The 16,984-nt window shown below is 42.0% G+C and overlaps 1 pseudogene; it reads left to right on the top strand.

Moving 5' to 3' along the window:
* The window catches only part of LOC140495616 (sodium- and chloride-dependent neutral and basic amino acid transporter B(0+)-like), a 39,347-nt pseudogene extending 25,330 nt beyond the window's left edge, over positions 1-14,017 (top strand).
* Positions 14,018-16,984: the final 2,967 nt, after the last annotated feature.

Here is a 16,984-nt window from a genome sequence, read left to right as displayed (position 1 = left end):
TTGATCGCACTCTGTGGTAAAGAACTTCATGGATTCGCTGCTCTCTAAAAGCAGAAAAAAAATCACCTCTCGTTCCTCCAAATTCCAAAGAGTTTAAAGGCAAACTACTCAACCACACCTCCTAAGAGAATCTCTCCCTATCTGAGATTAATCCATGAATGTTCTTTGGGCTGCCTCCACAGCCAGTATAGTTTTCCTTAGATAGGAGGACAAAAACTATTCAAAGTATTCCAGCTGTGATCTCATCAATGCACTGAATAGTTTTAACATGACTTGCCTATTTTTATATTCTATTATCTTTAAAATAAAGGCCAACAGTCCATTTGCCTTCCATATTACCCATAGAATTTGAAGACCAGCTTTTTTTAGATTTATGCACAAGGAACTCCAAATCCTTCTATGCTGCAGTTCTCTGCAGTCTTTCCAGCTAAATAATATTCATCTCCTCTATTCCTCCTGCCAAAGTCTATTACCTCACATTTTCCCACATTATATTCTGCCTGCCGAGTTTTTGCTCACAGACCTAACCTGTTCTGTGTCCGTCTATGAACTCTTTGTATCACTCTATGCATCACTTGCCCTCCCACCTATTTTTGTGTGATCCGGAAACTTGGTGATTGCGTATTCACTTTTCTTATCCAAGTCATTATTACATTTTGTCAATAATTGTGGCCCTAGCATTAATCCCGTGGCCACTCCACTAGTGAAAATGTCCCCATTGTCCCAGCTCTCTAATCTGAATTATATATTTTACTTTGCTTAATCTGAGTTTCATTGAGCGCTTTTGGATGGATTTCTGCCATGAGGTTGAATGAGTTTTCTTGCCAACCTTACCAAATTCAACTCATTAACTACCCACCCATCTCTATGGTGCCAATCACGTCCATTTTCAGCCGTTGGAAACTAATGTTTCCAGCTCTGCTCTTACTTTTGCTATCCGTATCTCTTGAAGAACCTTATCAAAAGCCTTACTGAAGTCCATATAGGTGACATCAAAAGCATTGCCCTGATCTACATATCGATCACCTCTTCTAAAGATTGGTCAAGTTGGTCAAACATGGCCTCCCCTTAACAAAACCATGCTGACTGTTCTTGATTAGTTCCTCCCCCTCCAAATGCAGATTATTTCTGTTGCTTGGAATTGTTTCCAATAGTTTCCCAATGTCGAGTTTAGACTGACTGTCCTGTAGATTACTGGTTTATCCCTCTACTCTGTCCTTAAAAATAATTACCACATTGGCTGCCCTCCAGTCTTCTGGTACCTCTCCTATGACTAGAAGAGGAATTAAAACATTTTACAAGCACCCCTGCTATTTCCTTCGTTACCTCATTCAACAGCCTAGGCCACGTTCACCTGGCCCTGGAGGTTTAACTACTTATACATCTGCCAGACAACTCAGAGCCTCCTCTCGATCTACATTAATTGTATCATATCTTTTCCTTGATGTCCATTTCAATTAAACAGTTTCCATGATCCAAAATATCACAGGCGGTAGGATTGTTCCCTGCTTGATTTCTGAAGACACCAATTAATGCAGATAGCTTTCAGTAACCTCTGAGGACTATTTACTTAAAACTTAGAACTGAGATTCTATCCTAAATTGATAATAGGAGATAACCAAAGAGTAATCAAATCTCCTTCCTGTAGCTTTTGCAGTCACCATCCTTCTGACAGAAACACAGGTTGACACCAACAATTTTTTCTCTTAAACTCTCTTCCTTTTTTTCAACATTCTCTTGGTTAGAATGTTTGGTACAGATCTTCCTGTGTTGGTCTCTGATAACATTCAAATATCTGCCATCTGTTTGACCTAAATGCATCTCTAGAACTGAAACATCTAAAATGCTCTTTAAACAGGCAACAACCTGCAATTAACTTTCAAAACTGGTCTCATGGCCAAATGTCACTTTGTTCTTTCCTTTACTGCTGCTCACAGTCCAAAGGTCGTCCTCAGCTCTCAGCTCTCAGTTCACAGCTCCAAAGCAAAAATGAAAAAAATGAATAGAAAAGACAGGGGCTCTGATACAATGGCTATCCCTTGTGGCCATGACATCTTTAAAAGCCTATTATGTGCCCGGACAAGTATTGTCGGTCTAGAACTCCCCTACATTGTTACTTAGATCCTGGACAAGGCAGACAGGGAGAATGAGTGTCCTGCTTTGTGGGTAGGAATCTAAATGTCTTACTGGACAGTATGGTTCTTACCCCAGGACTATCAGAGGAACAGATGACATGCAAGCCTTGTACAAAGTTTGCCAGCTGGAGTAATACCCAGCTTTTCCACTTGGTCAGCCCAAGTGCTCCCATCTTCTCTCTGATATCTCATATTCACTGTAACTCTGCTGAACCCACCTCCCACTGAATCGAATGCTCTCCCACTCTCTCTATTGCCTGCAATTTCATCCCCCCTCACTCTCACCTGTCCCTATCCCTGACACAATTCAAGCTGCACTCCCTCTCTGATACCTGTTCACTCAGTCAGGAAACCTCCCACCTGTACCAACAGTAACAATTGGGACACCTCCTTTCATCTCCATTAATACCTGCTTCTGTCTCATTCCAGGAAGTAAACAGCCCACAATTGAGCAGAAAGACTCAAGCTAAGCGGTGGCCTGCCCTACATTCAGCTCCTGACCCCTTACGTGGAGAAAATCCTGAATAGCTGGCTGCAGGTAGGAGACGGTCCAGGTAAATTTGAGGTCAGGGTGGAAGATATTAGTAAAGTGGATGAACTGTTCAACCTCCTTGTGGGAGCACGAGGTAGCGCCGATACAGTCATCGATGTAGCGGAGGAAAAGGTGGGGGGTGGTGCCAGTGTAGCTGCGGAAGATGGACTGTTCCACATATCTGACGAAGAGGCAGGCATAGCTGGGGCCCATGTGGGTGCCCATGGCTACTCCTTTGGTTTGGAGGAAGTGGGATGATCGGAAAGAGAAGTTGTTCAGAGTGAGGACCAGTTCAGTCAGTCAAAGGAGGATGTTAGTGGAAGGGTACTGGTTGGTACGGCGGGAAAGGAAGAAGCAGAGGGCTTTGAGGCCTTCGTGATGGGGGATGGAGGTGTATAGGGACTGGATGTCCATGGTGAAGATAAGGAGTTGGGGGCTGGGGAAGCGAAAATCATGGAGGAGGTGGAGGGCGTGGGTGGTGTCCCCACCGTCCATCCCACCAACCTCCAAATACATCGTATCATCCTTCGTCATTTCCGCCACCTCCAAACAGACCCCACCACCAAGGATTATGTTTTTCTCCCATCTCCTATCAGCGTTCCAGAAAGACCACTCCCTCCGCGATTCTCTCGTCAGGTCCACAACCCCCACCAACCCAATCTCCATTCCCAGCACCTTCCCCTGCAACTGCAAGAAATGCAAAACTTGCGCCCACACCTCCCCCCTCACTTCCCTCCAAGGCCCCAAAGGATCCTTCCATATCCATCACAAATTCACCTGCACCTCCACACACATCATTTACTGCATCCGCTGCACCCAATGTGGCCTCCTCTATATTGGGGAGACAGGCCGCCTACTTACGGAATGTTTCAGAGAACACCTCTGGGACACCCGCACCAACCAACCCAACCGTCCCGTGGCCGAACACTTTAACTCCCCCTCCCACTCCGCCAAGGACATGCAGGTCCTTGGCCTCCTCCATCGCCAGACCCTGGCAACATGACACCTGGAGGAAGAGCGCCTCATCTTCCACCTCGGAACCCTCCAATCACAAGGGATGAATGCAGATTTCTCCAGCTTCCTCATTTCCCCTCCCCCACCTTATCTCAGTCCCAACCCTCGGACTCAGCACTGCCTTCTTGACCTGCAATCTTCTTCCCGATCTCTCTGCCCCCACCCCCTCTCCGGCCTATCACCCTCACCATAACCTCCTTCCACCTATCGCATTTCCAACACCCCTCCCCCAAGTCCCTCCTCCCTACCTTTTATCTCAGCCCGCTTGGCACACCTTCCTCATTCCTGCAGAAGGGCTTATGCCTGAAACGTCGATTCTCCTGCTCCTTGGATGCTGCCTGACCTGCTGCGCTTTTCCAGCAACACATTTTTCCGCTCTTAACAAGCAATAATCCCATTAATTAGTAACTCATCACTGCCGAGTGACAAACCCAGCTTACTGAAAGAATAAAAGACGGCACGTGATCCTCCCAACACCGAGATGCCCCTTGCTGGAATTCTCGGCCAGTTCTTGCACAAATTGTGTCATAACTCACATCACCCAGACCCCTATAATATCCTGCTCCTTGTCTTCTATCAGTTCACCAATCCTTTATACATTTCATAGTGTACCCCCAGCACAATGGGCTTTCATGTTATTAGGCAGCTCAGGTGTGGTACCATATCAAGAGTTTTTAGGAAATCTAAGTATATTAGATTTAATGGTTCCTGGTTATCAATCCTGCTTCTGACAATCTCAAGGCTAAATTAGATTAGATTACTTACAGTGTGGAAACAGGCCCTTCGGCCCAACAAGTCCACACCAACCCTCCGAACAGCAACTCACCCAGACCCATTCCCCTACACCTAACACTATGGCCAATTCACCCAACCTGCACATTTTTGGACTGTGGGAGGAAACTGGAGCACCCAGCAGAAACCCACACAGTCACGGGGAGAATGTGCAAACTCCACGCAGACAGTTGTTTGAGGCGAGAATTGAACCCAGGTCTCTGGCGGCGTGAGGCAGCAGTGCTAACCACTGTGCCACCGTGCCGCCCATTCTAATAAGTTTGTGAGATATGACGAACATTCATGAAGCCATGTTGCGTCTTCTTGATAATGTTATGTGCTTCTAACTGCTGTTATATCCTTTAAAACAGACTCTACATTTGATGGATATTAAGCCAACTGGCTTATATTTTTCTGATTGTTTTTGCCTCCCTCTCTTTTTGAGTGAGTGTTACTTTAACAGTTTTCCAATCCCCTGTCACTTTACCAGGATCTAAATTTTATTGCGGGACTATGAAACAGTTCACTATTATTAATTCTTCTTTTTAAATCCTAAAATGTAATCCATTAGAGACAGGGGACTAATTGGCCTTTATCCTATTAAACTTCCAAGGACCACTTCTCTACACGCCATTTTATTTCAGAACTTTGATTTTTATTTTAGTCTTTGGAATGCTATTAATGTCTTCCAATGTGAAGATGTGACGGATGCAAAGTATTTATTCAACTCTTCTGCCACTTCCTGTTTCTCTTAGTATTTCCCCAGTTTATTATTTTTATATCTCTCTTCCTTCTTATATGTTTTAGGAAGTTCTCATTGTAGGTTTTGTACATTATTTCCAGTTTATCTCAATTTATTTTCACCCTGTTTATTATTTTTCTGGCCTCTTTTTGTTGTTTTGTTCTTTAAAACTCTACCAGTCCTTTGGTTTGCTACTAATCTTGACATCTTACATGTATTTTTCCTTTCAATTTTAGATAATCCTTAACTTTCTTCCTTAACCATGTTTATTTATCCCATTCTTAGAAACCTTCTTTCCCAATGGAATATATCTTTGCTGCAAGCCAAGAATTATTTTCTGAAAATCTGCTATTTTGTTGCAACTGCCTACAGTGTGTTCTGCTATAACACACATTTCATCAACGCAAATTCACTGTAACGCAATTGACAAACTGGTGACGTTGTTTCTAAAGTGCAAGCTTTTAAAATGTGTGTTGGCTGTCATGCGATTACATCGCCAACACTTTCAGTGCTGTTTCTAATGTGTGATTTTTCTATAACACAGGATTGCACATGAACACAACCTTCCTGTTATAGAAGAACTGATCGTATTTTGCCAAACCCCTTCTCCAAACCATGCCAGCCATTTCTGCAACTCATCTGTATATCATTTTCCTTATTTAAGTTTAGCTCAGTTATTTCTGACCCAAGTTACGGACTCACAAACTGAATGCTAAATTCTGCCATGTTTTGATCAGTATTCCCGCAGGGTCTTCTATTCTGAAATAATTTATCAAACGAATCTCGCTAGACATCACCAGATCGAAAACAGCTTGATCCTTGGTTGAATCTATGATTAGTTGATTTACGAAACTGTCCCAAATCATTCTTTGAATTCTTCCTTTTGTCCACTTTGGCCAACATGATTTTCTCAATTGTCATGAATATTCAATCCCCAATGATTTTTCTTTTTGTATGCTCTCATTACCCCTTGAATTATTCTCTGCCTGACAAAACAGCCAGTTTTGGGGGGAATGGGGTGTTAGGCTCTTGCCTTCTCCCACTGATGCTTCTTTCCCTTGTTAATTCTCACCTCCACCCATATAGATTCTACATTGTCCATTCTATAGTTTTTAATCACATGAATTCCATATTTTTCTCACAAAGCCACCACCAATCATTCCTTCCTTCTGAAAAGTCACATTCTTCTGAATATTTCATTCTGAGCTTTGATCTCTTTGTAACCATGTCTCCATAATGACTAAAAAATTATATCTCTGTGCCATTAGTTCATTTAGATTGTTCCAAATAGCATGTACATTTAAGTTAAGAGCCACGAATTTTGCACCTTTGACTTTATTTCCTGCTGTTTGCATATTCTTAGACACTTTGTCCATTCCTGTCCCACTCTGAGTATTATTATCTAAAGGCTTGACTTGTAACACCACCTTATCGTTTTGCTTTGTCAGCCTATTTTTCTCTTTCCTGTACCCTCACCACATGTAGAAGCCCCAAAGACTTCTACACAGCCCTTGCTGCTCAATTTGCCGGGTCACTGATCCAAGTTTGATTCTAATAAGGTCTGTCCATCCCACTGGAACTGTTCCTTTCACCCCAGTACTGTCCTAACATCCTGTGAACTGAACCGTGTACCGCCCACACCAATCTGAACCACACATTTAACTCCATGATTGTATTGATCCTGTGCCATTTTACCAGTGATACAGGTATTAGTCATGAGATTGTTCATATTTCCTCTCCCAACTCGAAACAACTTCCTCTCTCATGGCATCATGACTTCTGCTATAGACTTGTAAAATATGAAAGCGAAATGTTTGAATAAAGTCCTGAATATAGAAACATGTGAACACAGCAGAAATAGATCATTCAGCCCCTCTAGCCTGCTCTATTATTCAATACAGTATTGAATTCCAGTTTCAAATTCCACATTCCCTTCCACAGCCAAGAAGAACTCATTCCAGGAAACCATGTTCCAGATCTATGCTGGGATGGAAAGAATGGGAGAGGAAGATCAACTGACAAGGATCAATTTCCTCATTCTGTTTGAAATTCTGAGTGATCCCTCCTCTACTTTAACTTGTTCATTAGTGCCACTTTGTCCAAGGTGAACTTCACCAGTAAACAAGCTGCCCTGAAGACAGGACAAAGAGAATTATGGTGTCTCTCTGCTTCCCTTGTTGTACACAGGGACAAACAGATTCATCAAGGACATTGAGATGGTGATTGGGGAAAGGAATTGGCCCTTCTGGCTCTGGTGGAGAACATGCTGGATTCTGACCTCTCCATATTTGCTGGTGGTAAGGAGATGTTACACTTACAGTGATTTTAAACTGAACATAATCAAGCTGCAGGTAATCTCTCCTTCTGTTTCTGATCTAGTTTTGTATCTTATTTTCATTCAGGCAGTCTTAATCTGGTCCTTAGCAACATTCACCCCTCCAACATATGGACCTGTTGAATACCCTGTCTGGTCAATAGCACTGGGCCGGTGTATGGCCATCTTCTGTATTATGTGGATCCCATTGCGGCCGTGGTGAGAGTTGTCCAAGCTGAGGGCTCCACCTTGTGGCAAGTGAGGGGCAGCTTTGAAATCTTTTAAAGGTTAAGGAACAGAGAACACAAAATTCGGTTTTGGATCTATGCTAGTTTTAACACAAAGCATATCATTTCAAAGTCAAAATATTGTTTTGCTCTGCTTCTACTCCTGTTTAGCTTTGTTCACTGTGAATATCATCTTGGTTCGGGCATTAAAATTGGTATAATGGGTGTGCTGTGGGATTAGTGTGTGTGCAGATTTCACTGAGGTGTAATTCACCATGTTAAATAGAAAAGACAAGATATTGGTCCTGAATCATATTATAGGCAAGGATGACTCCAGAGTGTGATAGCAAGGGACAGAATATATAAGCGTAAGAATGTTCAGCAATTAGGGTCAGAGTTATAGAATCATAGAATAGAATCGTTGAATACCTACAGTGCAGAAAGAGGCCATTTGGCCCATCAAGTCTGCACCAAACGTATGAAAAGCATCCCACACAGATCCAACCCCTCTACCCTATCCCCATAACACATAGTATTTACCATGACTAATCCATCAAGCCTGCACATCCTTGGACAGTACAAGACAATTTAGCATGGCCAATCCACCTAACGTGCACATATTTGAGCATAGTAGGGAAAAATAGTAAAATTACAATGTTAAACGTTGATTATCTGAGGGCTCCACAAGTCCATAACAAAACAGACAAATTGTGTTGATTAAACAACTAAAACAAGGTGGGTTGGTTAGTTCAGTTGATTGGATGGTGAGTTGGCGGTGCTGAGTGTTGGCAATTCCTGTACCAGCTGAGGTTACCGTGAAGAACTCTCCTCCAGGAGCTCTCCCCTTGCCTGAGGCACAGTGACCCTCAGGGTAAACCATCACCAGTCACCTCACTCTCTAATGAGAAAGCAGCCCCATGGTCTAGGAGGACAATGGTGACTTCAATGCTACAATAAAAACATAATTTATAACATTTACACAATCAAAACAAAGATTTTGGCTGCAGAAGGTTCAGTACTGGGTGCTAAATATCCAAGGTAGTAGGCAGACGGGGTAGCGTTACCTTATTAGTAAGAAATGAACTTAAATCAATTGCAAGAAACCAAGTAGGATCAGAAGATGTAGGATCTGTGTGGATAGAGTTGATGAACCACAAAGAAAAATGAAATCCATAACAGGAATTATGTATAGGCCTCCAAACAATGCTCAGGATTTGGGGCCCAAGCTACACCAGGAGATGGAAATTGCGTGTAAGAAAGGCAAGGTTACAGTGATCATGGGGGAATTTCAATATGCAGGAGTACAGGGAAACCAGGTTGGTTGTGGATCGCAAGAAAGGGAGTAAGGCAAAAGACAGGAAATTACAGACCAATAAGCCTGACCTGTCATTGGTAAGATTTTGGAGTCCATTGTAAATGACGAGATTTCTTGGAAGTGTATGGTAAGATAGAGCAAAGTCAGCATGGTTTCATCAAGCTGAGGTCATGCCTGATAAATCTGTTATAATTCTTAGAGGAGGTAATGAGTCGATTAGATGAAGGAGTGAAAATGGATGTTATCTATCTGGACCTTCAATAGGCCTTTGATAAGGTGCCAAACAGGACGCTGCTGAGTAAGTTAAGAGTTCATGGCTTTAGAGGCAAGATACTAGCATGGATAAAAGATTGGCTGTTTGGTAGAAGGCAGAGAATGGGGATAAAAGATGGAAGCCGGTTACTAGTGGGGTTCCACAAGGGTCAGTGTTGGGCCAACAACTTTTCACTTTATACATTAATGATCTAGTTGAAGGAACTGAGGGCATTCTGGTTAAGTTTGCAGATAATGCAAAGATAGGTGGAGGGACAGGTAGCATTGACAAGGCAGGGCAGCTGCAGAAGGATTTCAACAGGTTAGGAGAGTGAACAAAGAAGTGGCAGGTGGAATACAATGTGGGAAAGTATGAGGCAGTTTGTTAGGAGAATAGAGGCAGGAAATATTTTGTAAATGGGAAGAAAATTCAGAAGTTTGAAGTGCAAAGGGACTTGGAGTCCTAGTCCAGGATTCTCTTCAGGTAAACTTGAAGGTTGAGTCAGTAGTTAGGAAGGGAAATGCAATATTGTCATTTATTTCAAAAGGACTAGAATATAAAAGCAGGGATTTACTTCTGAGGTTTTATAAAGCTCTGGTCAAACCACATTTAGAATTTTGTGAGCAATTTTGGGCCCCAGACCTCAGGAAGGGTGTATTGCCCTGGAGCAGGTCCAGAGGAGGTTCACAAGAATGATGCCAGGAATGAAAGGTTTAAGAAATGAGGAACGTTTGAGGACTCTGGTTCTACACTCAATGGAGTTTAGAAGAATGAGGGGGAACTAACTGAAACTGAATACTGACCGGCCTGGACAGAGTGGATGTTGGGAAGATGTTTCCAATTGGTTGGAAAGACTAGGACCCGAGGGCACAGCCTTCGAGTAAAGGGAAGACTCTTTAGAACAGAGATAAGGAGAAACTTCTTCAGCCAGAGAGTGGTGAATCTATGGAATTCATTGCCACAGAAGATTGTGGAGGCCAGGTCATTGAGTATATTTAAGACAGAGATAGGTTCTTGATTGTGAAAAGAATCAAAGGTTATGCGGAGAAATTGGGAGAATGGGGTTGAGAAACGTATCAGCCATGATTGAATGGGGGAGCAGACTCGAATGGCCTAATTTCTGCTCCTATATCTTATCGTCTTGTGGTTTTACAGTAACAAAAGGATTGCACAAACAGGAACACATCAATATGCAAATAATTACAATACCTTGCAAAATGCAGGTCTCCTTAATTTAGTAAATATTAAATTCTGTACTCTGTACAATGTATTAGAGTTCATGGCTCACAGATTGTCAGGTTGAGTTCAGTAAATTCTCAAACATTTCATGTACTATTTATGCATCTTACAAAATACGAGTTTTAACTGTCTCAAAATCCATCACTCTATCTCTCAGTTTTAAAATGATGTTTTCCGTGTTGCAGATTTTTACTTTTGTCTGGTTATGACAAGAGGTAGTAACAATGGGAGGTGGGATTCAATTTTATTTGAGTAAAGTCAGGTGGAACATTTTCTGATTTCAATACAGGTTTGCCAAGATCAATCTCCCTGTTTGTTTCTTTATGCTTTTGATGATAGAAAGGTAGGGAGGCAGAGTTAGGGGGAAGGAATTCCAAAGTTTCACAGTTCAGCAACTGAGGGGTCAGCTATTAATGGAGAAGCAATTTAGACTGGAGAGGTCAAAATGCTTGATTTAGAGGATTACACACATCTCAGAGGTTTCCAGGAAAGGTTGAGCCAAGGCCATGGAAAGATTTGAAAATAAACGGGAGAATGTTAAAATTAAGTTATTGCTTAAGCAGGAGCCAGTGTGAATGGGAAAGAGGAGTAATAGATGATCAGAACTTGATGTAAATAAGAGCACACTTTTGCAAGGGTAGAAATTGGGAGGTCAGCTGAGTTTTATTTGAATAGTCCAGTCCCGATGACATAAATGCACGGATAAGAATTTCTGCAACAGATAAACAGAGGATAAGTCTGACCATATTATGCAGGTAGAATTACATGGTTTTAGTGGTGTTACAAGCATGCAGTGAGAAGCTCATTTCAACATCAAATACATATAAGACCAAGGTTACAATTTGTCTGTCTCAGCTTCACAAGGTTCACAGAATCACAGAATTGTTACTGTACAAAAAGAGGCCTTTCAGCCCACCATGTCTGTACAAGCCCTCTGAATGTACAGAATGCCTAAGTGTTATTCTCCCACTCTTTCCCCATAACACTGGACATTATTCCCATTTCAGTAATTATCCAATGCCATCTCTAATACCCTGACTGATTTGGTTTCCACCAGACTTCCTGGCAGTGCATTCCAAGCTTTAAATACCTGCTGTACAACAGTTTTATTCTCACATCACAATTGTTACTTTAACAAATCGCTGAAAATATCATGGACTGAACAGCGCAGATTTAAAGATTGGGAGTTAATTGTTTCCGTTTGATCTACCCAGAACTCTCATGATTTTGTGAACTTTAATCAAATCCCTCTCAGCCTTCACCTCTCCATGGAGTGAAGTCCCAAATCCTCTAATCAAAGCCAAGCAGTTAACTGTCAATCAGCAGTACTGGTGCATTCTCCATGTCATTGTCTCTGCAAATTATTGTTCAATTTGCAACCATTTGTGTGGCACAAATTTTGTTTCTCACCTTAAGTCAGTTGGGATTCTTGAGAAATGTCCTGATGAATGCAAAACATGAAGTTTCACCAAAATGTATTTTTCTCTGCAATACACAGGTTCTGTGTTTTCAAAGGATTACTTGATAAACCATTGTGCAATCTCTACCGGTAATGCTTCTCACTCTAGTCTATATGCTGTTCTGCAAGTGTTTCTAACAGTAACAATGTTATATTTCAGGACGCTGCTTAACTCACCAAGAATTTCTATCTTTTCTTTCTTAATTCAGCTCACACTGTGGTAACTCCTCCCAATGAAGAGCAGCTCTGTGACATCATTACAATGGTGCTCCAGGGTACTAAAGCCCTAATGCAGTCGTTAAGAGATTGGTCTTTGAGGTTGTTACAAACAGCAGGTTCTTACAGTCCAGCACTAGCAGCTTTGCTGGCAGGAGGGCCCATGACATCACCTCGATTGCCATCCTACTACTCTCCCACCTACTTGTGTCTGGTCTACAACATTATAAGGTGTGGGCAAAGCCTAGAGCCTCAGTTAATCCTCCCCTGCAATGTGGGCCTTCATGGTAAGGGGAGGGCAGGGAGACTGGGAAAAGGAGATGGCTGCCTCTATCAATGACACCGGATCAGCTGCCAACTCAAAGTCTGACCTTATCCGGATGTTCACAGCATTCCTGCCTGTGCTGTTGAGTCTCCCTACTATCCCTGGACCTCCCCTCCCAATTCCTGTTGTGTGACCCCATTACTAGCTCCCTCTGTCGAGCTCCAGCACTTTGACTCTGGGGATTGCTTCTGGTGCCAGTAGTGACCATTACTCCCTGTGGCACTGCTGGGGCAACAGAGTTAGTCAATAAAATTGGCAAGCAGTTTCGTTTAACGCAAGACTTGCACCAAATGGAGGATTAAAATCCCATCTCCAGCCATTTAATGACCTGAGCAGCTTGAAATGACTCTGGTACAACCATAACCTGCTGGGATATATTTCCTACCAAGTCTTTGGGTTGTGGGACAGTAAGCCTTGCTACTGGAAAAATCCTGGTCATTGTCTTTGTAATCTGTAGGTTATACGACTTGCCACTAGTGGCTCCTGTTTCCTATCTTCCACCTTAGCTTAGCTAGTGCTTCTCCATAACATGGCTGCCTGTGTCTTAAATCATACTAGGCCTTGTTCATCTGCCAGACCTATCCTCACTGATCGCCATGGGTTTCTAATCCAACAACATCACATTTACAAAATCTTCACCCTTGTATCATTAGGCAAACCCTCCCTACCTTGTACCCTCCTCCAACTGTGTGCACCATCACCCTACCCGCAGTCCTACAATTCCAACATTTGTTGCAACCTGAATTTCACTCACTCCCCCATTGATGGCTGTGCACTCAGCAGGCTTGACCCTAAACATTGGAATTCCTTCCCGAAACCTTTTCATCTCACTATGTCTCTTAACTTTAACATATAATGAATTGCAATTACATTATTTCTCCAGAGATAATTTCAATGTAATGCCCATTTCCTTCAGTGTGTCTCACTGCCAGTGTATAACAGGATCAATTGGAGTGTCTGGATGAGAGTGTAATCTTTGTCATGAACACAGATGTTCAATATTGTTCGAGATAATATAAAATACCAGGTGATGGAGTCATAGAGATGCACAGCATGGAACCTGACCCTTTGGTCCAACTTGTCCATGTTGACCAGATATCCTAACTTAATATATGCCCGTTTGCCAGCACTTGGCCCATATCCCTCTAAACCGTCCTATTCATATACCCATCCAGATGCCTTTTAAATGCTGTAATTGTATCAGCCTCCATCATTTCTGCTGGCAGCTAATTCCATGTTGGAACAAGCTGCAGAATAATCTGATTAGGAACCAGATTTCTTCTTGCTGGGCAAAAATCCAACAGAAATGATTAAACATTTTACTTTTCCAATCACGAAAAATAGCTGCTGCTTGCACATCAGCTCCTGATTGGGGTCCGTACTTGGAACAACACAGCGGGGAAAGAAACAGGAAAAAGCCTGACTCTACAGAAGACCCAAACTGTGTGCACCTTCTGGTCATTCCTGTGAAGTGAAAACCCAAAGGAAAATTCCTGTTCAATTGGTAAATAATGGTCCTGAAATTCCACATCTGTTCTGGTTTACAATCAGTGTAACTTCATTGGGTATTCCTTTGACCTGTCCCACCTGTCCATCTTCCTTCCCACCTCCCCCACCAACCTATCATTATTACTCACTCCTAGCTACCTTCATCCCCTAGCCCCATCCCCACCTCCACCCTACCTATTTATCTCTCAACCCCTTTGCCTCTCCACATTCCCGATGAAGGGCGAATGCCCGAAACATCGACTCTCCTGCTCCTCGGATGCTGCCTGACCTGCTATGATTTTCCAGTGCCACACTTTTCAACACTGTTCCCATGATCGGTCAGCACCTCAGCCAAGTCCCAGGTATAAGGTTGCCTGAAGTGCCTCAATTTGGGGGTAGGGTGGGGCTGGTGCGAATTATTGAGCATTCGAGTTCCTGCATCGTGAGTGTTCAGTCACGTTCCTCACTGAGTCTTGGTGATAACACGCAGGATTCCAGTACATTGTGGACAGGATCTCCTGTTCTCACAGGCCCAACTTACAGTCTGTAGTGGCTGGGTTCCCTGCCATTAACTACAGGATGAGGGGAGGTTTGGTGCAGAGGGATCTGATCTAAACTGCTATTAGTCATAGAAGGTGCAGAAAGGGTTAATGCTGAGGCATGCATTAAGAACTCCCATATGATGATGTCATGCTGATTTGGGTGGAAGAATAGGAGCTTGATTAGTAAAACCTACCACTAAAGCCCTCTTTACAGTCCCTGTGACAATGTCTACCATATCAGTGGAATGTTTACCTATTACTAATGTCATGAATGACATATTGGTTAAGACAAGGGTGTTCTTGTTGAAGGACCAAGTGTTTTTCCTCGACCAAACTCAACAAAGTGACCCTGAAAATCCCTGCCAGGAAGAATGTTATGACAATGATCCCTCACTGGCCTGTCTTGATGTCTGATAGGATGAACAATCTCTAACATGGTGAGCAGTGGGTGCAGGTTCCTGTGAGCTTTGAAGGTATCTTCAGACACAGCTTTAAGAAGATAAATCCACAGTGACGTTTGACAAGATGGAATCAGAAGAGTGAGATTCATCTGGTGGAGCTAATTAAAATGAATGGGGTTGTCTTTAAAACCACACACAGCAGGTAAAGCCATTGAAGAGATTGGGAACTGTTTATTAGGCCACATAGAAATGGGAATCATTCATTGCACTTGCAAAAAAACGTGAGAAAAATCTATTTTGACCAGATAAACCCGAGACAATCCGTTTGTACAGCAGTTCACAGCATAAGCACTGTTCTATTGCAGAACTGAAATCCTTTAAGGTCAGGAGAATAAAACAACATTGAGATAACTAAATGAAAGCAAGATAAATAATGACATTAGGAAGCCAAGGCAGCACTAATTATACATCTAGCAAGATATGATTTCAGAAGAAAGTCACTCTTTGATTCCGTGGAGTGTTAGAAACAATTAACAAGTCTTGAATAAATGGTGGCTTGACTGAACCACCAACATTTCTCATTGGACAGTTGGTGTGTTGATATATTGTGTCAATAGCATAGATTGATGATATGATTGATGATTTCTGATGTTGTTATCTGTAACTTAATTAATTTTGGACACTCCAAAAATTATTGTTTAATAAATTCCTTTCAATTCAGATGAAGTATTAACCAACCAAGACAACAGCAAATCTATGGGTAGCAGTTTGGAAAAACAAATGTTTATTTAAAAGAATAGGTTATGGGTAACAACTTTAAGACAACAACACTTAGCAATCCTAGAAGTGTAATCCCATAATTTGCTTTACATGAAGAAAATCTTTCTCACGTAACAAGTAGTGAAGGTTGGAAAAGCACCCATGTGGTAAAATGTTCAATTGAAATTAGACTATCATCTGAAAAGGAAGAATTTTCAGGGCTGTGAGCAGAAGCAGGAGAATGGTACTAAGTGTGTTACTTATTCAGAAAGACAATGCAGGCATGATGGGCTGAATGCCCTGTTTCTTCACACAAACAATTTTGTGATTCTGTGAGTTAGTGTTAAGGAAACCCACCTTGGGAGACTTGACCCCTGAGGATTGTCTTTTGAGCAAAAACCACATAGGTGGGGACTCGACTCACTGGAGTTTAGAAGAATGAGAGGCGATCTCATCGAAACATATAGGACTCTTAAAAGTTAACAGGGTAAATCTGAGATAATGCTCCCCCTCGTGGGAAAGGTCCTCCAGGAGCAGATGGCATAATTATGGAATTAAGTGGCATCAACTTAAGACTCAGATGAGAAGGAATTTCTTCTCTCAGAGGCTTGAGAGTCCGTGGAATTGATGCAAAAAGCTGTGGGGTCAGAGTCCTTGTGTGTATTGAGGGCCAAGAATTCTTGTTCAAGGATTATGAGAAAAATGCAGGAACGTCAATATGAGGACTGCCATGGTCCATTGAATGGTGGAGCAGGCACAAGGGACTTAAAGGAGCCCCTGTTCCTATATCTTATGTTTTAAAAATATCCACTTTTATGTACTTCCCTGCTCACCATGGCATAGTTAACTGTGAGCTTCTTGATTGGTTCTACTGTTATTGGTCTATTTAGTCTCCAATTACTACTTTTTATCAATAATACCTCAGTTGAAAAGGACAATTTATGGAAGGGAATAACTTCCTTATTTACAACCCATCAGATTGTGAAAATATGCTTTATTCCTGAGCAAGGCTGTGATGTCTGCAACATATTAAAAGTTATAACCATTTCTTTGAACAGTTTCTAATGGTGACACATTTTTCAGAACATTTAAGCTTACCCAAAATCAAATAGTAAATAAACATTCAGTCTTTCCCATGTGCTTATCAATTACATTTTTTCACTAATTATAGTTCAATCAAGGTTAATTTTTATCAATCATCTTTTTCATGACTGGATATAAATAGAAAATGAACACACAAAAGAATGAACAA

Source organism: Chiloscyllium punctatum, chromosome 25 (genome assembly GCF_047496795.1).
Source record: "Chiloscyllium punctatum isolate Juve2018m chromosome 25, sChiPun1.3, whole genome shotgun sequence".
Lineage (NCBI taxonomy): Eukaryota > Metazoa > Chordata > Chondrichthyes > Orectolobiformes > Hemiscylliidae > Chiloscyllium > Chiloscyllium punctatum.
The sequence above is the reverse complement of the archived record's forward strand: the minus strand, read 5'-3'. Positions and strand labels throughout refer to the sequence as shown.